General features: G+C 32.7%; 1 long non-coding RNA gene across 1 annotated transcript; it reads right to left on the minus strand.

Annotated features, from left to right (window-relative positions):
* Positions 1 to 847: 847 nt before the first annotated feature.
* LOC143080262 (uncharacterized) lies at positions 848 to 20,833 on the minus strand. Its single transcript, XR_012979676.1, has 6 exons — positions 20,751 to 20,833; positions 9,939 to 10,691; positions 9,212 to 9,323; positions 7,070 to 7,171; positions 6,544 to 6,858; positions 848 to 2,937 (listed from the first exon to the last, which is right to left on the minus strand). It is a non-coding gene; the product is annotated as an uncharacterized LOC143080262 (long non-coding RNA).
* Positions 20,834 to 23,108: the final 2,275 nt, after the last annotated feature.

Here is a 23,108-nt window from a genome sequence, read left to right on the forward strand (position 1 = left end):
TCCCCTGCTAGAGGAAGTGTTGGCAGCATCCTGATAACATGTTTAACCCCGCCACAATCTGTATGTATGTGTCTGTCTCAATACAGGAGCCTGTAATTCAGTGGTTATCGTGTGTTGCTGTGTAATATGTTTGTTCTCAAATTATGAGTAAAATCAAGGACAGATATGACACATCTAAAAATGGACCTGACCATGCAGTTTTCTTGTAAGACAGTGTTATAACTGTTTTTAAAAAACGAAAATAACAAAAATAACAAACTCCAAAGAAAAATCATAATAAAAATTCCCTTTAAATTAACAAATGTCAAAATCAAAAACTCAAACACATCAAACGAATGAAAAACAATTGTAATATTCGTGACTATGTACGGGCATTTTCTTATGGTGAAAATGATGGATTAAATCTGGTTGTATATCTATGTAAACCTCTCACTTGTATGACAATCGCATGAAATTCCATTATAATAAATGCCAAAACTTTAATATAGTGTGTAAACTGAATCCCTTTAAAAACAAACAACGACTGAAACAAGAGCAGACATAAACTGTGGCGAGAACAACGTCCATGTAAAAGGGGCAAACGACGGTATATAATAGCAGACTATATCTATAAGGTCCAAATGATTGTCCTTTGCTTTACATCCTGTGGTAAATATTTCATGTTATTTCCAAGATTTCGAGATATTGGCACATGTTTATTGATGGAGAATGACAATAGTTTGTGTCTATTGTAAAGGGTTTGTACGTTTTCCCAGTATAAAACCCTGAAAGTATTAGAAAATATTTTAAAATGCATTATAAGAACGATTTTTAAACAATATCATTTAAACATTCTACCCAATTGATTAAATTGCAGTTCTACTTGTTATGTTTGGCATACGAATGACATCTTTTATTTATACACTTTTAATAATTTATTTCATAAGTCAATATAAGTAACTGCAATTTTCCTTCTTTAAGTTGCTAGAATCGATTGTAGGAGTAATTACATCATTCTAACTTCCATAATCTTCCGAAATATGTACAGGTTTACAGTACCACACATGATTGACCTTGCGACAACTGTAGGGGGAATTGGTGTTCAATTGTCAATTTTCACAAGAAATTCTTTTAACTCATCAGATCATTTAGATTTAGTAATTTTAACATACGGGAATAATTTACAGAAACATTAAAACATACTTTTGTATAGGAGAATAAAAACTAAGATGTGGTATTTTTGCCAATGAGACAACTCTGCTCCAGAGTCCAAATGACGTACAAGTAAAAACTATGGTTTAACGTACGACATCAATAATGAGCAAAATCCAAACCGCAAAGTAAACTGTAAATAGTCAAAAAATTACAAGTTTTTAACAGTCAAAGGGAGAAAACAAACGGCCTGATTTATATACAAAACAATAAACGAAAAACAAGTTTTATAGATATCAACAAATCATAACCACTACATTACAGGCTCCTGATTTGTAGACAGGTACATCGGGGATAAATATATTTGCTCCAAATCAGGGAGGGTGTAACAGTCTTACATAAAAAAAGCAGACTATAAAAGTCAGTTGAGTAGGGCTTAACTTATCAGATCGATACAAAGTAGAAAATCAAATAACAAAAAAAATACATCGGACGAGGAAATGAATTATTACCTCTCACAACAAACAAGAAACAAATATAGATCTGACACTGACAGCTAGTTCAAAGCGTATCTAAAACTTACGCACTGTTGTGCCTATTATAAATTCTATGGTTTTTAATAATATAATTATTATTTTCGGAAGTTGCTAATTCATTTATTCTTGTCAGAAAAAAAGTGGCAGGAAAGGTATTTTGCTTAGCAAAAATAAGAACTGAAATGTACCCAACTATTATTCATATAGAGATGAGGAAATAAGGATTAATCAAGACTGGCAATAGCTTCAGCCTTTGTAATTGAATCCCATTCGTTTGGATAATCCGGAAATTCAGCATTATGCATTTCTTTGAGTTCTTTCTGAAATTTAACAAAGATCCATATCCAATATTTTGAATCATCTGAGCTTGGACAAATGTTCCAGTCTGGAAAATGTGTCCTGTAATCTCTGTACTTTCTGGTTTCCCCATTTACTTCTTTATATTCGTCGTTTGTAGTAACAATACGTTTGCAATCCATCGGAATTAACATGTTGTTAGACAACTTCATTCCGGCGATTCCACATGGTCTATGCTGCAAGCAGTGATGACGAATGCCATACTGCAAATGATGTATATCCGTATCCACGCATGGTTCTTTACAGAATCTACATAGTTCTGTGCATCCCCATAATATGTCAATGATGCTTGTGACGAGATAAGTTCTCTTTTCAATAGAAATTGCATTTTCTTTCATTAAACTCTCAAGAACGTCGCATTCTATTTCATAGAACTGTGTATTAAGCATATCAATGAAATGTTGTAAATCGGGTAAATGTCTGTCTGTAACGTGTACAAATGCAGAAGTTGACAAGGGAAGCCAATTCAAATTCTTGCAACTGTCATCAACAAAATATTTTACCCATAATGATATGCTAGTATTGTTTTTTGTTGTTGCTTTGTAGACAATGGTTGAAAGATCACCAAAAATTCTTGAAACTCGACGATGAAGCAATCTTGTAAATAAATTCAAATCATTTGGTTCTTCTTCAAAAATGAATTTTGTTATCCATACCTGTGCAAAAGCACGTGGATCTTCTATAAATGATTTGATGTTTCCGAAATTTTCCGTCTCTGCCAGATCTGTCATTATATGTTTTAAAAGATAGAATTTTTCATGTGAAAATAGTACGAAGATATTATCCTGAATATAACTATGGAGTGGAACATATTTTATCACTGCCTTTGTTATCGCCTCTCTGAAAAAACGTACAGCTAATACATCTTCTTGTGTTGTTTCATGTCGGTCTCCTTCAAAAGTCTTATTTACTCCTAAAAATTAATAGACAGTTTAGATGATGTCTGGTTGTGTGATCTTTAAAAATAAAACCTATTTATTGATCATAATAAGTATAAGCATCATGCAGTGCAATTAATCAGAACGAAAAAGGTGAAAACAATAATATATGAGTTCAATAAAAAAAAATATTCTCGTTAAAAAGTTGTTTTTTATAACATATTTTTTTCTTCATGCATTTACAGGAATCAACATATATTTATCTTGTGGTACAATAATCATGCAAGTGAAATAAGCATTCCATGGACTAACACTATGAAATCTATGGATTAAAAGAGGGACGAAAGATACCAAAGGGACAGTCAAACTCATAAATCTAAAACAAACTGACAACGCCATGGCTAAAAATGAAAAAGACAAACAAACAACAGCACACACGACACAACATAGAAAAATACAGAATAAACAACACGAATCCCACCAAAAAACTAGGGGTGATCTCAGGTGCTCCGGAAGGGTTAGCAGATCCTGCTCAACATGTGGCACCCGTCGTGTTGCTTATGTGATATCAAATCAGGTAAATAGTCTAATTCGGTAGGTCAGATTCCTGAAAGGGAAGGGGATTGTAGTTACGACGTAAGGAACATATCCGATATCATTTGTGAAACGGTTATTCCATAACGGTCAACCAACTCGTGATGGCGTCCGTAAAATTTACGAAGGGATGATTTAAACTTCACCATTTGGAACTCTTGGTTTAATAGCTTCTTTGTGAGCAGCTACCCTTTATCAAGAAAATCATGATAGGAAATGCAAGCACGGGAATATCGTATCAATTGGGAGATATATACCCCGTATGCAGGTGCTGCTGGAATGTTGCTACTTAGAAATGGAAAGTTCACAATTGGAAAGCTGAAATCATCTCTTTTGTCGTAAAGTTTTGTTTTCAACCGACCCTCATTGTCAATTTCCAGATGTAAGTCAAGATATGAGGCCGACTTAACTGTATCTGTAGTATCCTTTATCTCTAGCTCGATTGGATATATGCGTTCCACATAGTCACCAAATTTTGAATTATTTAGTGAAAGAACATCATCAATATAGCGAAAAGAAGAGTTAAAGGATATTGCTAACTTTTCATCTTTCTTCCTAAGAAGTTCCTGTATGAAGTCAGCCTCATAATAATAAAGAAACAAGTCGGCAAGTAGAGGGGCACAGTTTGTTCCCATTGGAATGCCGACAGTCTGTTGAAAAACACGTCCTCCGAACGTAACAAATATGTTAAGTCATATGATTAAGTCATATGAAATGAGTGACTGTTGAAAAATAATGCTAATCCAATTCTTGAAACAATGCATGTTTATAAATAAATCATAAACTTAGTCTCCTATGCACGATTTTATCATTTTTTACGCATCCACATCGTAAAATCGTCAAATCACATTTCTCTCGGTCTGTTATGATGTGAAAGTATGGCAGCTGATGTGAAAGTATGGCAGCTAATCAATTGTCGAGTTTTAAAGCCGTTGTTTACCGATTGTAACCTTTTAGTAAAGAATCAACAAAGAAGCATGGATATTGACCACGTGTATAACATGTATAATAAGATAATAGTTTACTTCAATGATAGATCCATGCGTATTGCGATCTCCGGATTTTTACGAGAAAGGTGATGCAGAGTTCACTGCATACGGAAAACATTTCGGCGAATTGTTTACTGGAAGCAAACAGTTAAAAAAGAAACTTCTAAAGTTGGACAAATTATAGAATTTTCTTAAGAAGTATATGTACATAAGTTTTATAATAAAAACATTTTTTTTAATTTGAAGTTTCATATGACTTTATGTATAGCAATTACATTTCCAATAATATGGTTATAATAGTAATAGTAGTGCAAGAAATATATGAGCATGCATATGGTATAAAAGTATTCCAATACTTTCAAATATCGTATACACAAACGTACATACATTTACCTATTTATTTTAATTAGTGACCATGACCAAGGAGTTCAAGTACAAGTTGTGTCCTTCCTCTCTTAATTATTTTGAAGAAATATGTTTCTCTAAAACCTAGTTTCCTTTTAAGTAATTTTTCTGCTACAAAATCTATAGGTAGAATTCTTTGATTCAAAATAGTATACATTTCCTTTGAAAGCTTTTTGGACTTATATATTTCGGAAGATATTAATGTTAAAAGGTATAATAACCTCATTTTTTTCTCTGTTTTAGTTTTGATTCCAATGGCTTGTAGCCAATTTTTAGTGCTAACATAAGCCCATAAAACTGTAGAAATATGGGTTTTGAAATAATACATTATTTCAAAATGTTCATATGTTAATATATGTCCATGTTCATCTAACAGGTCATTTACAGTTTATACCCCATGACTTTATAACAATTTGGATATGTTCGTTATGCCATTCAGAGGTTTTAGGAAAAACTAGATTATGTCATTATTTTTCATTTACAGATTTGGTATGAAAATGACATGAAGTCATGTCTCTGTATCTATGTATGGTTCTTTACATATTTACATACTTCTGTGCATCAACATAATGTGTCCACAATGCTTGTGACGAGTTAAGTTGTAAGATGTTTGCTGCTTAAATGATATACCAATGCTAAATTTACCACCATATGACTTTCAACAATGCGCAAAAGCAACGCCTCAGAGTAAGCTTACAAGGCCTATAAATATTAAAAGTAAATCGACAAACCTCACGACCTGATTGATGTAAAAAAATAAACAATGAATTAAATGAAATAATAAGATATGCAGCAACAAAACACAACCACTGAAATACGGACTTCTGACTCAGGACAGGTATTTAGAAAATGTGGGGAGTTAAACATGTTAACGAGTGCCGAACCAATTCCCCCTATAACCAGGGACAGCAAAGTAACAGAACAACATATGAAAAAACTATAAATAATCAGTTGATATTACAGGACTCGACTCATCATATCAAAACAAAAACCCGGTCAGGACGTGGCAGAATATATACACATCCCAAAACAAAGTGCAGATCTGAGAGTTCTCGCAGTTACAATGTACAGTCAGCTAGTTCAAAAACAATAGCAACTAATAAACAAATCATGTATCTAGCAATAAAGTGTCAATCAGCACACATCTAACATGCAAGTTACTATTTGGATGTCATTAACAGTCACAGAAAGGCATGACCTTGTGCAATGCCAAAATAAAAATATCGATCATTTGTAGAACTATGAATGTGCATACGTTGATGATTATGTATAAAACAACAATATTTATTGGATTAAATTTACTGAACACAAACTTAAGTCTATATCTACACAAATACAAACAATAATTTTAGATCAAATAACAGTGTTGAATTTGTAACCTCTTAGAATTATCTTGTAACCGAGCAGTTTTGTGCTGCTATTTACTGAATTTCGATTTAATCGTTTTTGATTGGATACATCAACACATTGTGTAAGACTATAAAAAGAAGACACTTTATTTTTTTTTTTAAATGGTGTTATGATTTGTTAACATTCTCGTATCATTTCATAAACTTGAATAAATGGACCTGATAGACTATGTTTTTGTTTTTTTAATAAGTTTATGTTTCATCTTAAGCCTGTCATATTTAATAGAAAAACGTTTCAAATCACCTGTTCTCTCTGGTACTCTCAAGTTCACACCCACTTGAGCATGTTCTGTTGTATCAATGGCAGCTTCTGATAACAGCATAGACATCATGTTGTCAATTTCTGAACGAAGCTCATGGACATTATGTAGTAAATTATTTGTCATATCTGCAAATATGCTGAGGTCATCACTTGAAATAGCTTTGATTCTGATATTCATCTCAGGTGTTCCGTTTAATCTCATTTCATCTACAGCTTTGTACATCCTTCTTTTATCCCACGTGGTAGGTATCTCAAGTTGTAAGAAAACTGGTATGTGGATAATCTGCATGTCTGAAACTTCAAAGTAAAATATTCTAACCATTGTGGTCAATAGTTTTCTATCAATTTTGTTAATTCATAACAGAAATAAAAAGATTTATATAGATTGTTTCCTGGTCATATCATAGCGCAAAATAGGAAGAATTGTATATCAGACTATTTCTTGTCAATATTGAAGCTCTTGCACGCAGAGATAGGATAATGAATTTTTTTTTAATATAATACATACCTTCATTTTCTACTTCTATAGCATCAACATTTTCAATATTGTCCTCAACACCAAAAATGTTTATCATAACATTAATTTTATCAACCATAGTATTAAGGGTTTCTGTTCAAAAAAAGAAATATCATTATAGACCAAATCAATGTGGCTAATAATATTTTTAAGTACCGATACAAAACAAACATTACTAAACATTTGCTAAACATGTTCCGTAAATATTATAATAAAAAAAAATACACCTAACTCCAAGTGAGATTCAACAGGTGGAAAACTTATGAACTAAAAGGCTCGACTATCAACCAATAAACTCATCATAGATATCAGGATTGAAATTTTATAATTACGCCAGACGCGCGTTTCGTCTCAAAAAGACTCATTAGTGATGCTCGAATCAAAAAATGTTTAAAGGGCCAAATAAAGTACGAAGTTGAAGAGCATTGAGGACCAAAAATTAAGTGCCTTGTTAACTTAATTTATCATTGATATGTTCATGATTATTAATGAACAAAACTTCGAATTATTTAAATGTTAAGGCTTTTCTACCTCAGGACTAGATTATCTGAAGTGTATTTGGCAAAACTTTTAGGAATTTTTAGTCCTCCATGCTCTTCAACTTCGTGATTTATTTGGCCTTTTGAATATTCTTTTTATTCAAGCGTCACTGATGAGTATTTTATGCCACTGCTGGTGAACGTTTCGTCCCCGAGGGCATCACCAGCCCAGTAGTCAACACTTCGGTGTTGACATGAATATCAATAATGTGGTCATTTTATAAATTTTCTGTTGATAAAACTTTGAATTTTTCGAAAAACCAAGGATTTTCTTATCCCAGGCATAGATAACCTTAGACGTATTTGGCACCACTTTTGGGAATTTAGGATTTTAAATGCTCTTCAACTTTGTTCTTGTTTGGCTTTATAAATATTTCGATTTTAGCGTCACTGATGAGTCTTATGTAGACGAAACGCGCGTCTGGCGTACTAAATTATAGACGAAACGCGCGTATGGCGTAAATATAAAACTTCAATACCGGTATCTATAATGAGTTTATATACATGTACTTCTATGGAGATAAAGTTGATATAAATTTTCACTCAGTAATAAATTGAAGGAAATCAATTTTCAAACGCAAAAATAATGTAGATGACTAGATTAGTAAATCACTACACAAACTCTATCTTATACACCAATTGATGCTTGTCAGCTATATGAACGATGTTTCAAATACAATTTTCAAAAAAGATCGTTATGATGCAATGTAAAAACAATCATCGCCTTTCAGGCTCTTATTGACAGCGTGGCATCCAAAACAATGGCCTTCACCTTCATCAATTCTGAACGTAAAAAAGGGGACACATTTCTGACGATGTAAAATACGTTGCCTGATTCTATATATTGTAAGTGGTTCATGGTCTTCAATGTAAATGAAGTATATTAGTATACATAATAAAAGTCCACTTTTTTAACGATAATCTAAAAGTCACAATTTTAACTGATATGCTAAGCATTTCGAAGTAGTTAACTTTGTCGATTTAACCACACGCTTCCTAGTGCAATAGGTCTTTAAAAAGATTTAATCGCCGAATCATTTGTCTTTTAGGTTTATTCTATAGTTTTTGTCCTTCGAATACCTTTCTTACAATTTTCTTTTAACGGACCTTCGAAATCAATCAATCATTTTTTTTTTTTTTTTTTATATAAATTTCAGTTTTAACGTCGATTTATTATTATTTCCCCTTTGTTTCATTTTATCTTCTGTGTAAAGATTTTACTTCACATCTATTGCAGTAAAATGAATTCGTTCATACCATTGCTGTCGTACTGAATAAGCATGTACATATGACACAGATACTACCATTAAAGTCGAGTGCAGACAAAAAAGTCAACATCAAGAGGAAAAAGAAGAACAACAAGAGTGAAGGAAATGCACAAAGGCAAACAGTGGAATAAAACGAACCCCACAAAATATAGGCGCAGATATTAGCGCAGATATTAGCGATAAGAAAACACGATCAACCAAAGGAACATGTCATTTTAATTATAATTCAATGTTATTGAAAATCCTTCTGAAATAAAATATCTTTCAATTGATGAATCAAATTCATAATTATGCTTATTTTTGGCAAAATGATACTGCATATTTACGTATTTTTGTCATGGTTTCCTTGCAATCTTTTACCATCGATGTACCAAAGAGCTGGGGCATGGTGAAGTTCAAAGCAGCTGCTTTCGCTTCTATTACTTGCGTTTGTGCTCTCTTGATAAAATAAAACATTAACGAGAGGAAAGTCGCCACTTATTAAACTAACTGTTCTTTTGTCGTATTCATTTTTTTATACAATATTTTTTTGTTTTTGACACTCTGATCTTTTAATTTTTTTGACACTCTGATCTTTTAAATATAAAACATCAGCATCACTCTTCTCAACATTTGATATTCTATTGATATATCATCAGAATTTACATGAAGTTACTGACTGCACAGTTAAGATTTTAATTATTTATTGTACAATGTGTGAAGTTAGCTCGGATATAAAGTATTTGCATACAAAATACATCTGGTAAACTTTTCATTCCACTTTAACTTTGCAAATTTTCCAAGTCGGGAGCCTCTGGCCTTTGTTAGTATTGTATGTTTTTAAATTTTAGTTCATATTTATATTTTTTAGATGTTTGTTGTGACGCCCATTGAACAAGTCCAAATTTGGTTTAGGGGATAGTTGAAGCGTGCTAGATATTCTCGCAGTGTTGACGACGTATTGAAGTCTTCGGCTGTGTTCTGCTTTTTGCTCGGGTTGTTTTCTCTTTTACACATTCCTTATTTTCAATGTTAAATATATTCATAAAGTTACATGTATATGATACATCTTACCTCAAATTCAGCACATTTATTTTTCCAGTAATCTCGACACATTACTTCATACTTCAACATATAATCACCAACGACTATAAGTTTCTTTGTTTGCATGATACTTTTTTCCGTTTCCACAGCATATGCAGCGTTTATTACTGTAGCTATTCCCATTATGGATCCTTCTAGCTTTTCCCATTTTCTGCAAAATTTTTCGTCTGTTATTTCTTTAATATCAGATAGATGAAATATATTGTTTCGCACATCTTTAATTTGTTCAATCCAGTTATCTACACCTAACTCACATTTTCCACATTTCTGAATAATATAATTTGCTAGTGTAATATCAACTACTCTGACATTTATGTTTTCTTTCGCAGAATATTTACAGATGCAAATTTGGGTCAATTTGTTCCCGATATATTTTTTGTGATCATGAACCTGGTTCCCGTCATCTAGTTTGTACAATTGGAGTAACTGCTTCCTTGATATCAGTCTCTCTCCAGTAATTTTTTCCATCATACAACTGCAACAGTGAGCTGTTTCATATATGTGCACCAATTTGTGTTTCTCAATATTGAGAAAGTTTTCAAAACTATCGGTTCCGAGTATCTTCTCTTTAATATACTTCCAGATTACAAGGCATGCGACATCAACGATGAGGGCAACTAGTTTAAAGAAGTTGTTTCTATCTTCTGGTTTCATATTTCTAACGTTGATAAAATTAGCGAGTTTTTTTTTAGTACAACAGCAACTCAAGAACTAATAGGTAGTCTGAAATAAATTTTAATGTACATGTAAGTTAAAGAACTTGTTTCTGTCAGTTTTTTATCAGTTTCAGTGGATGCTTGCGTCCTATATCTATAATACTAAAATTACGAGGTCCAATTTGTCAGCCGTCATCACGTAAAAACGATGAATCAAAGAAATCAAGTTTATATATAAGTAATATAGTACAATGGTGTTGGTTAAAAATTACACCATCCCAGGCCCATTTGTTTTCCACGTAATTAATATTGCCAATAATTAAGAAGTTCCGGGTCGAGTCCGATACCGATACCAATAGTATATTCACCTGTTACCGTTAACCTTATCTGTACGTTCCGCATCTGACAGGAGCACCACCAAACCGGGTGTATTTAGGATTTTGCTATAATACACGGGTCATAACCACAGAGTACTACTAAATTCAATCATTGTCACATTGTTTCTATTGTAGTATTTTAATCAGTATGACTTTCTAAGATGACAATACAAATACTAAAAATCTGGACTTAAAATAAGGCGTATAGGTACAGTTTTCAATTTGTTAGCCGGCATGACGTAAAACAGCGGTCATTTATAACTAATATGGGACAATGCTGTCGATAAAAAAAATACTCCATTCCAGGCCCTTTTGTTTTCCAAATAATTAATATTACCACAAAGTTCCAGGTCGACGGGTTCAAACAAAAAACTGTGCATCTTATAATCGGCATGACTTTATCAGATGACAATACCAATACTAAAATAAGGCTTACGCATAGTTATATACTTTAATTCAGTCACGGACCCGCGATATCTAGCGATATCACGGGTGTGTTCTAGTGTACTATTTAAATTATTTTGGTCTGCCTAATACCTTAATCCTTTCCATCTGAGTCAATATGGTAGTTCTCCATCTGTGTCAATAATTAATTTTTCAGATTCTTGATACTGACACCGACATTAGCACTAAAATATATGACAAAAGTGATAGTTCAACGTCTCCTCTGTCATATTTCTTTTTATATGCAACACTTTGGATTATATACACATGATGTGCTAAATTTTTGCTTCAAAAGCACCCCGTTTCACCCTTGTAGTTATTAAATCACTCAATGAAATATCAGCCTTCAAAGTTGTGAAGGTGTCATTCATTGCTAAAAATTCAGACGGTCCCGGAAGGTCTTTCAAATAGAAAGTAAAAAAGCTTACAGTAGTATACCGCTGTTCAAAAGTAAAACATCGACAGAGAGAAAACAAATCCGGTTTACAAACTTAACCCGAGGGGAACACATCAACTATTTAAGAGGAATACAAGGAAACAACAGAACACTGAATTACAACAAAAAAACAAACGACAATGCAACAATCACATGTATAAAGCGACGAAATATTTGATAACAAGACCTTGTATATTTACGCCAAACAGTTGTCATTTTATAGAATTGATTATAAAACTAGCATAGTTGACTGATTTGATATATTCTAACACGAAAGAAGTATGGTATTTTGGTACAGCAACTGCTTGAATAGGCAAAATGATACGCACCAATTCAGGTGACAAGATAATTATCCTACATAAAAAAATGTCGAATCAATCTATTGTCGAATACTGTTCCATGCCTCTGTCCTACATGCTTTCGGAAAATCCAGGTTAAGGATGATTGCATCGATCGAATATATGACACACATCAGCCAAGACATTATGCAGTATAAAAGTTTCTTTATAAATTACATGTAAGATTAAATATTTACCAACCTAGCTTCCCTGGGTTTTTTTTTTTTTCTGAAAAAAGGAATAACGAACAACAATGTATTTATTTACTACTCTGTTGTTGGACTTTATATGATGAAAACTGCTTATGTAATATAAAGTGCAACAGAATAACTCGGCCAAAAATGATTTTTTTTTTATCTGTATTGTCCGAGTTCCGATCCGACCAATACAGGATTTATTACATCCCAGCTCCTTTGTTCTAACAGGGGTGATCTGAGCCGGATCACTCCTACCAGATCACCCCAGTTTAAGTTTCTTTGTTATGCATGCTTTCCTTTGTTCTGTAACATTTTGGCGGGATTGTCAAATCCAGTATAAAACTTATAATTAATTATACATAGAAGACTATCCATCAGAATTCACGTAGAAAAAATCCAGTGTATATGCTGGGATTCGAACTCAAGACCTTTAGCATATCAAGCCACGACACATACCACTTAACCAGGACGACTCGATACGAACTGTAAGAAAATTAATATACTTAAAGGAAGCAAGATATTTTTATAACTGGGGCCAGTTGGCAGACCTTTATTCAGTGGGGTTTAAACCCTTTTCGTTAAATAAATGAGTTGTCAGACTGATTGTTCAATTTGATTTTACACTTTTTTAAAGTTGGGGGAGTCGGTCACAAGAGTGGGGTGATTTTTTTTATAAAGTGGCGATATAGTGTGGGCCGATTGGCCAGTGGGGCGAGTTGACATTGTTTGATATCTACTCATCGTGTTAGGGGGTCATAAAGGGTATACATCATATAGTAATATATAAAGTATATAATAATGGTTGTGTGGCGTTCTAAACTAGATTTTATGAATTGTACATTGTTGTAAATGGTTTTTCGTCTAATCTAAAACAGCTGGGATGTAAAATAGTTATCCCATTCGGACTTGGTGTGTCAGTGTAAGATCATCTTCTGGCCTCCGGCCATCGGGATGATCTTACACTGACACACCGCGTCCTTATGGGATAACTATTAAGGAAAGGAACGTCTCTTGCTTTTGGATTGAAAGTCATGTGATTGCAAACTTGAATAAAGCATTTTGTAAGCAGATAATTGAGTTATTTTTGATTTGGGCAACGAGTAGATAATCACAAATATAAAAAAAAGATGTGGTATGATTGCGAATGAGACAACTCTCCACTAGAACATGACATAGGAATTGACAAGTATAGGTCACCGTACAAATGTCGATTCTTGTCGACCTCTGGTAAAAATCGATGTATTGTTTACTTTCGCTTCTCATGTTTTGTAAGTGTCATACGTTATTCAACCTGAACCAGGCATAACAATTTATAAAGATGATATGTAATTGTTCAAAACTTCGTTCTTCGGTGAGTTGTTTTCTGATGGTTGTATCTTTTTTATTCGTATTCATCTCCTACTTTATTTTTAGATACGATAATCATTTAGTTTCTGCATTACTTATGCAATGGCAGTACTTTTCCAATTACTGTTGATGTGTTGTGTCGAAATTTGAACTATAACACTTTATAGTGACCGGGTAAACAATTATCAGAACATGTTGAAGACACCTGGAAACAGCACCAGATCATTCGATATTGCAGCTTATAAAAATACAATATTGTTCCACTTCAAGGTAAAAAGTTTAAATCATGTTTTTAAATATGTTAACACTATAGTTAATTAATAAAGATATTATTACGTGTATTTCTGGAGTGGCCTTGTTATTGGTACCAGGGCAGCTGTTTTGGTCACGTGCCTCGTTTCAGGCCAATACAGAAATACTCACGTATTAATAATAATCATAAGATTTACAAGCCCCCGAAAAGACAATGTTAAACAGTTCAAACGAGAAAACTAACGGCCTTATTTGAGTACAAAAAAAATGAACGAAAACAAATATGTTACAAATAAACAAACAACAACCACTGAATTACAGGCTCCATGGGTTTACTTGGACCGAAGTGTCAAGTGAGTTGAACACATCAATGCACATCTGTTATGGTCGGTTAGCTTTTACATCATCGTCTAGTGAAGTTTCATGACCAAATCTTTCACGACACAAACTATACAACGATCATCATTTGAATATCTCGTTCAAACAAATATGTCGCAAAATTCCTTCTGCCAAGAATTAACATGTTAACATGTTGTAAAGCAGGGTAAACCGAAGACAGTGTCCATCGTCTTAGAAAGAGTTTTAGTTGCATGAAATTTGACTGGGATATGTTATTGGTCAATGTCAATGGCTTTGCCCATCTTTTATCAGTCAACTACTTAATTCAAACAAGTCGCACGCAAACATACTCAGATGTACATGTAAACATAAACCGGATAATCTAAGAAAGTTCCATCAATTATTATTGAAAACTGTAAGAGATATGTCGGTATAGTTTAAATTTGCCTACACCTTAAAAATGTTTTGTGGAGACGGAGTCGGCATTTGCAAAGTTACTGTGCAATGAATGAAGAGTTAAGTCGCTAAATACCTTCTATAAACAATATCCAATTGAGGCGTTTCTCTACAAACATAATAAATTATATTTAGCACATAATTTAAAAAAAACGAATTTTGATCACGCTATAGTAAATCAATGTATAAAATTAAAAATCAGTTTTTTTTACTTAATTTTAATAAATTTGGCAAGAAGTTCCCTTTCTTTTATACCAAAATTGACAGTATTAAATCAAGTCCAGGTTTAAATAAGCTGCCAAAATTTTATTTGAATGAAATAAAAGCATAGGTAAAAAAACTTACCACTTATTCGTTAACAAGTAATTTGGGTGAATCAGTTAACAAGATTTAAAAAAAGCCTTTTATTTTAAAACTGGATAAATAGCAGTATCATCTATGTAAACGACATTAAATATGAAAATGGTAATTCTAATGAAATTCTAATTATACCGAAACATTAGAAAATGTAGACAGTTACAAAATTTATAATATATTTATTCAGAATGAGATTGATATGCCTGTTGGTTTTAACCAGTGGAAAACAATTAAACATTGAGTATATTAAGAGTTCAACATGTATTATATTAAAATATGTTCATCATTATTTGAAAGAATATAAGTATACATATATATATATATATATGTATATAAACGAGTCTAAATTGAAAACTACGTTCAAACCTATGATTGCGTTGGATAAAAACCGCAATTTTTATACGTGTGCATGTAAAACAAATTTCGTTGTAGAAGGGTCTAAAAACAGCACAAACAACATTTTCCAAAAGACCAAAAAAGTAAAAAAGTATATTTACTCAAACGCATTTGACTAACAGGTCGAACAACTGATGTTCTTTAACCCTGCTGACTGCCATTGGCGATTGCCAAATAAAATTGATCACAAGATGTAACAAAATGGATCTTAATATAAATTTAATACTAAACAGAAAAAAAAATTTAATTGTAGCCACGATGTTATGCCACAAACATACGGTGTAAATATTTTTTTAGTACACCAGATCCGGATTTCGACAATAAATGTCTCTTCAGTGATGTTAGGGATCGAAGCGGTATTTGGAAGACCATATAAAAAGTACCCTCATTTTTAGATAAGACTCTTGAATTTTAAGAGTCAATATAGGATGAACGGATCATATAAACCGGAGGGAAAATACGATACAAGCCCAAACGAAAAAATATAAACGAGTCTAAATTGAAAACTACGTTCAAACCTATGATTGCGTTGGATAAAAACCGCAATTTTATATATATATTAAGTGTTTTGTTGGAAATTGTTACAATTTATTCTACCTTGTACAACTTTATTAAAACTGTGTGCAATACTTAAAATTGTAATTATTGCAATACCAATGCGGGTTATGATCATATGTTTCTGTAATTTCACTCTCTTGATGACTTCTTTAGTAAAATTAAAAACTTCTTGAAAAACTGAATATTGATAATAATATTCTTACATTGAAAATTTAGTACTTGGTTATAGAATTAATGATAAACAATATTATGAAATCAATTTTTTGATTGCATTAATGACGTATTGAATATATATGACTAACTACATATCCGAACAGAAAACAGGATCTATAAATGTGTATACTGTATTCAAAGCAGAATTTATGTGTAGTTTCAAACTACAGGCAAAAATGTAAGGATAAAAATGATACATGTATTCTAGATAAAACTGTCAAACTGTTAAAATAATATCTTTGTTTTAGAAATATTTGATCTAGTAAAAGTTATGTATAAATATACTAAATAAATAAATGATTTGGAAAATACGTTGAAGGTATAAAAAGAATTCCGAATACAATTAGGTTATATCCGGGCACTCTGGTTCTAAACCTTGGTTCCATCTGGGTTTTCTGGTTCTGAACCTTGGTTCTTTGTTTCGGAACCATGGTAACTGGTTCAACATCCGGGTTGTTTGGTTAAGGCAACCCAACTTCTTGGTTCCATCTGGGTTCTATTCTAGATCATTCTGATGTTCCCGTTGAACATACCAGAAGATAACGGCAAGTCTCCGAATAAAAAGGTAAAGTACGTCAAAGACGCTAAAATTGTTTTATAACATTAACCATTTTAGCATCGACGGTAATGGAAGCTGTAAGGTATTTATCTTCTCATTTCAATTATTTTGATAAGGAAACTAGATAAAAATAAAGCATCGTATAGATTTTTAAAATAAACCGAAGTATACAGTACATTGAACATCCTTTTATTTAATTCAGTCGTTCTGTTTTCATTTTTTTCAAATATGTCTATAGACGTTTTAAAACCACACAATTATGACATGTCGTTTATATGACTAACGATATGATTATCTAGCCACTTGACCAGTTGACGACTTGCATATATATTTGATTGCACATTTATTTTCAAATTCGACTGAATTTTATTTAATGGCTTTGTAATAATGTCAGAGTTGAAAGAAATGCACATGTGTGAAGTATATGTAGCAAATCTTTTTGTTCAAAACAGAATGTTAAAAGAGATATAAAGGAAAGTGATGATCAATGAGTTGGTAAGCTTTAATTAGTTGGAAAATAAGTTATAAAATATAATAACGTACAATAAATTTGTCAAATTTGATACTCATTCAGTCATTGTGAATGGCATGCATATAATCATTCGGCCAAAAATAAAGAAATCAAAATTAAGATTGAAAATTTTTATAATAAAATTATGTGTACATGTGTTAATGGCTAGTGGGATGTGTATCACCAGCACAATAGTCAGAACTTCTGTGTAGGCGCCATAATTTAGGGGCATAAAGTGTTACCCTAGTCCGTCCGTCCCGTTTCGCTCTCCTAACTTTAGTTTGCCTCAAACAAATACTTCAAAACTTATACACTATATATAAAAGAAGCTAGTGCATGAGTGCCAATATAAATTCTCCACAAGAGACTAATTGACACAGAAATTAACAACTATACAATGTAGCCTAGGTCACCACACGGTCTTCAACAATGAGCAAGGTTCATACCGCAAAGTCAGCTATTAAAGACACCGACATGACAATGTAAAACAGTTCAAACGAGAAAACAAACGGTCTAATTTATGTACAAAAAATAAACAAAAAACAAGATAGGCACGTACATATGAAATAAGGCGGGGTTAAACATGTTAGCGGGATCCCAACCCTCCACCTAATGTGGCATGAGTGCCAATGACAACTCTCCACAAGAGACCAGATGACACAAACACTAACAACTATAGGTCATATACAGCTTTCAACAATGAGCAAAGTTAATACCGCATATAGTCAGCAATAAAAGGCACAGAAATGACATTGTAAAACAGTATTCAAACGAGAAAATAAACGAACAAATTTATGTACAAAAAAATAACGAAAAACAAGTATGTAACACATAAAAAACGACAACCATTGAATTACAGGCTCCTGACTTACCACAGGCACAGACATACCGAATAAGCGGGGTTGAACCTGTAAGCAGGATCCCCACCTCAACACAAAATCAAATTTGATTTTTTTAAGTATTACTTATACCGTTAAAGAGTAATCATGTCCCTTTAAAACATATGAAGTGCTAACTGTTTTGTTTCCTTTCTCTTAAATAAGTCTGACTCAATCAAATGTTAGGAACCTTATACGCGATTCGCATTACCCCATAACACGGATCTATTAAGTTCGATATTGGGTCCCGATGGCGTCACTGTTCATGAGATTTTATATGTAAAAAGTTGTGGTACGAGTACCAATGATGCAAATGTCAACCCGGAGCCTTGAGATAGGAAAACTGCTAACTCTGTTGTTTACTTTGATTTTCCTCAACCAAATGTTTTGAAACTTATTCACAATGCTTATGGTCACAAAACGGTCAAAATTACGCGAATCATGCATCTATATGTGGAAGTTTACTAAAAAAAAATCACAAACAGGGGCATCTGTGGTTAATAGACATATTCTACATTTATTTCAGTAATCAGCTTATTTACTTCCATTGAATTCTTCTTTTAATAGACTTAACTTGTACATTTTTTTCAGGATCTCGGTGCAGTTTGGTAACAGACAGTGATATTTCAAGTTAAATGTGACCAACTTAACAAAGTGTTTCACTAGATTGAGCTCTCTGTCTAAGTGTACTTTAAAGGTTCTTAGAATTGAGTTCAGTTTATTGATATGCGTATATCTTCTGTGTGAATTTTTAAGATGTAAAAGCAAACTATCCATACCTACATGTCCATGAAATGAAATCTAAGGTAAAATGATTGAAACATTTTGCATTATCCATCACAACTGGCAGCACATGATGCTACTGAAGCAGTATATTTTCTTACTTGATTTTCACGGAAATTACAGGATTTAGTTTCATCTGAACCAAACATTCTTAAAAATTGAGAATGGAAATGTGGAATGTGTAAAAGAGACAGTAACCATGTCAAAAGAACAGAAAGCAGTCAAAGGCCACTAATGGGTCTTCAACAAAGCGAGAAAATTCCTCGCCCAGAGGCGTGCTTCAGATGGCCCTTAACAAAATGTGTACCAGTTCAAACTCCAAATCATAAAAATAAACTTACAATTAAAAACATACAAGACTAACAAAAACCAGAGACTCCTGACTTGATGTCAAAGTAATCATACCAAGAGACTCACCCAATATGCAAAAGTCAAGAGTCATAAAGTCATAGTCTGGTCAAGAGATCCCTGCCAAAAAAACCAACACAAAGCGGATTTTGATAATAGGGTCATCGTGGTACACAAAACTAACAATATATCTATATATCTAATATATATAAGAAGATGTGGTACGAGTGCCAATCATACAGTTAAATCTCCATTTAATTCAAACAAAATATACAAGTTTTACATTGAGGGCAAAGGTCAAGCTCACATGAAGTTTCTCGTGCCAATAGATTCATCATCTTATGACAATACATCTACATGCCACATATTCAGCAGCAAGGTCAATTGAAAATTATATTTTGAGGTCAAGGTAATATACCGAGAAACACACTGCAACATGATGACACACCCAACGTGCATACATGTACGTCAGGAGTCAAAAAGTCAAAGTCTGATCAAGAGTTGCATGTAAAAAATTCACACAGCAGTCTTGCACGAAAGCTCATTATGGTACACGTAACAATGTCTTATGTAATGATGCACTACACATGCAAAATATAGAAAACCTAGGGCAAAGACAGAAACAGAAGACATATAACTAAACTCAATTGACTGGTACTTGTATTGCAGGTCACTACAATTGCCTTCAACAAAGAATATAAACTCTCGCAACAATGCAAAGTTAAACCGTCTTTCACTAAAGTTTGAGCAGGATTCTTTGCAAAGATTATCTTACCACTGTTAATTGAGAATCGAGTCGTGCAGTTATGTCAATAAATTAAAACAGTAAGTTTAGACATTCAAACACTAAAAACTAGGGTTTACCATTAATTTTTAACCCAACCATATGATAGTACTATGGTAAACTTACGGAAACACATGCTACAGTCATGAAATTGAATGTTTGAAATAGTACGACCAGAACAATACAAGACAGAGTTGTAAACTAAAGAAAGTAATGATACATATCGAATTTTTAATCCCAATGCACAAATTAGAAACCGTAGTTTTCATTCAATTTATTTATCTAAAATGTACGCTTGGGTTAAACAATGGAAATTAACACTGTATATTTATATAAACGATCAATCTTGTAAATGAATAAATAAATTAATAAATTATATAAATTTTACAAATTACACATATGGAACTGATTACGTAATATAAATTTACCGTTCATCGCTACATATGACAATTAGTAACGGGACTATTAAACGTTATAAAAAGAAGATTAAAAAATGAAATATTTATCTATTTTAATCTTCTCTATGCTACAGATAAATTTGATTTAGACTTACCTGTGAAAATGCTACATCCCTTCTGTTTGTTTTATTTTTAAAGTCATGACAAGTGAGCTAAACACAATGAAACATGACTGAGCGTACAGGTTATTGTAAACGTAAACATCAATACACTATAGAAATTTAAATGTTAAATTATCTCAAAAAGATATCAAACAGATTTCGTATATTGTGTTGTTCATAAATCAGGTCGGTTGTTCGTTTGAATTGTCAAACGTATATTCAATGTGACATGTCAAGGTCTTTTATAATATGAATGGCGTTATAGATATTGCTAACGGCCAAAGTTGGTTATCTTCTACGACATTTGTTCTATTAGAAAATTCTTTGACATATTCTTTTTATTTTTTGTTTTGTTTTACATTACATTAGAAATGTGTGCTGAATTTTCTTAAATTAAGTCAACATTAGTATACTGCTGTTCGAAATTCATAAATCGACAGAGAAAAAACAAATCCGGCCCGGGTTACAAACTAAAAATGAGGGAAACGTATCAAATATAAGAGAACTACGACACAAACGAAGCACAACACCAAAATGTAACACACACAGTAACGAACTATAACGTAATAATGGCTTAATTGTTTTCAGTGATTTAAAGAACTAAACTGAACTGCAACATGTTTCATTAAATAATTCGGTACATTAGTCACACATTAATAAAGAACTGAAGTATGTATATCAAATAACCGCAAAGTCTGGTGGATGGTCTCAAAAATCATATCTCTTTATATGAAAGGTAGGTTATTCAGCAACAGAAAAAGTAACAAATGATTGCGACCCTTGACATCTTAAAATCTATATCTAATTGACAGGGTTCAAATCAGAGACAATGTTTTTTGAAAAACTTTTGTTATCATATATAAAAAAGACGATGTGGTATGATTGCCAATGAGACAACTGTCCACATGAGACCAAAATGACACAGACATTAACAACTATAGATCACCGTACGGCCATATCTTCTTTCAAATATTTCAACACATTATCTGAATTTTTTAAAACTTTTTTTCCATCATTAAAAAACTCCACGAACAAAAATCTGAACAGAACTTTCTAACAATTTGAATTTAGAGGGCGGAGCCTTACAATAGCTGATTCTGCTTTTTTTAAAACAAATCCCAAATGGTAAATAATGTTCATGCATACTAAAGACAGCACCTACCTAATTTGCAGATATATCCAATGTATAATTCCTAATAGAATATAACACAAACTTTCCTTCCAGACATCTTAATTTGTTGATTAATTAAATGAGATTAATTATACACAAACATTCAGTGTAAAGTGATAGAAATGGTCAAAAAGGTTAAATAATATTAATCACTATGGTTGTGATAAAACAAAAAAGGTAAATTATGAATTAGTACCATCTATATCCCATGTATGGTTTAAGTTTAGGGTTTAGGTACAATTCCCGCACTAGATTTAACACAAAATCATTCTTCTGACGATTAAAAGCGTCTACCTTAACCCTATTTAGGAGCTTGTTTTTCTTTCTAAATATTTAGGATTGCTCCATGTTCCTCTATCCTGCAGCATTCTCCGGAATGATTTATAAACATGTTTTCTTATTCTTCCATTCCTTGCATGTGGTCTCTGTCCTACGATTTACCAATTTTGTCTATTTTTGTAACACACGGACAACAAAAATATTCGTAGCACATATCTTCATCTTTGAGATCATTTCAAGCACTTTGAGATACTATCTGGTCTGCTCTTTTTCAAACTCGTTTCTCAATACCATCCTCGCAAACTGTGTGGAGTGAGGTCCTGAAATTTAGTCCCTTGAATTTTTTCACCGGAACAGGAATCAAACGAGGAACATTTGTGTTTGTAGTGCGATACGCTTACCGCTACACCACGGCTCTCTTAAATACTCCCTGTTAGCGCCACATCATGATAAAATAGTCCTTTGAAATTGACCTTTCTGTGAAAATTGCTTCTGATGGAGAACTTCGATATTGTCACTGATGTGCGGCATGGTACTAGGAAAACCTCTATGTACACAGACGTGATTTGGCTTGGTGCAAGAACACATACACTTTTTTGTATGTTGACAAGTCCAGAAAAAGATTGTACAAGTGAACGAGAACAAGAACTTATTAGAACATAGAAGATTCGTGAACTCCTAAACATAATCTGAAAGATGAATACGAGGAGGAAATTCGCGTCAACAGTCATGACAGAAATACCAGTGATAACATTTTAATCTGAATTGATTGACACGGAATCAAAAACTGTTACCACGTATGTCACCAAATCATAGCCATAGAAATCAAGACCATTTGATTTGACCGATGATACAAGACGATAAAAGGAATGATAAACATGGCATCTTTAATATTTGGACAA

The sequence above is a fragment of the Mytilus galloprovincialis genome, chromosome 6, assembly GCF_965363235.1.
Source record: "Mytilus galloprovincialis chromosome 6, xbMytGall1.hap1.1, whole genome shotgun sequence".
NCBI classification, from domain to species: Eukaryota; Metazoa; Mollusca; class Bivalvia; order Mytilida; family Mytilidae; genus Mytilus; species Mytilus galloprovincialis.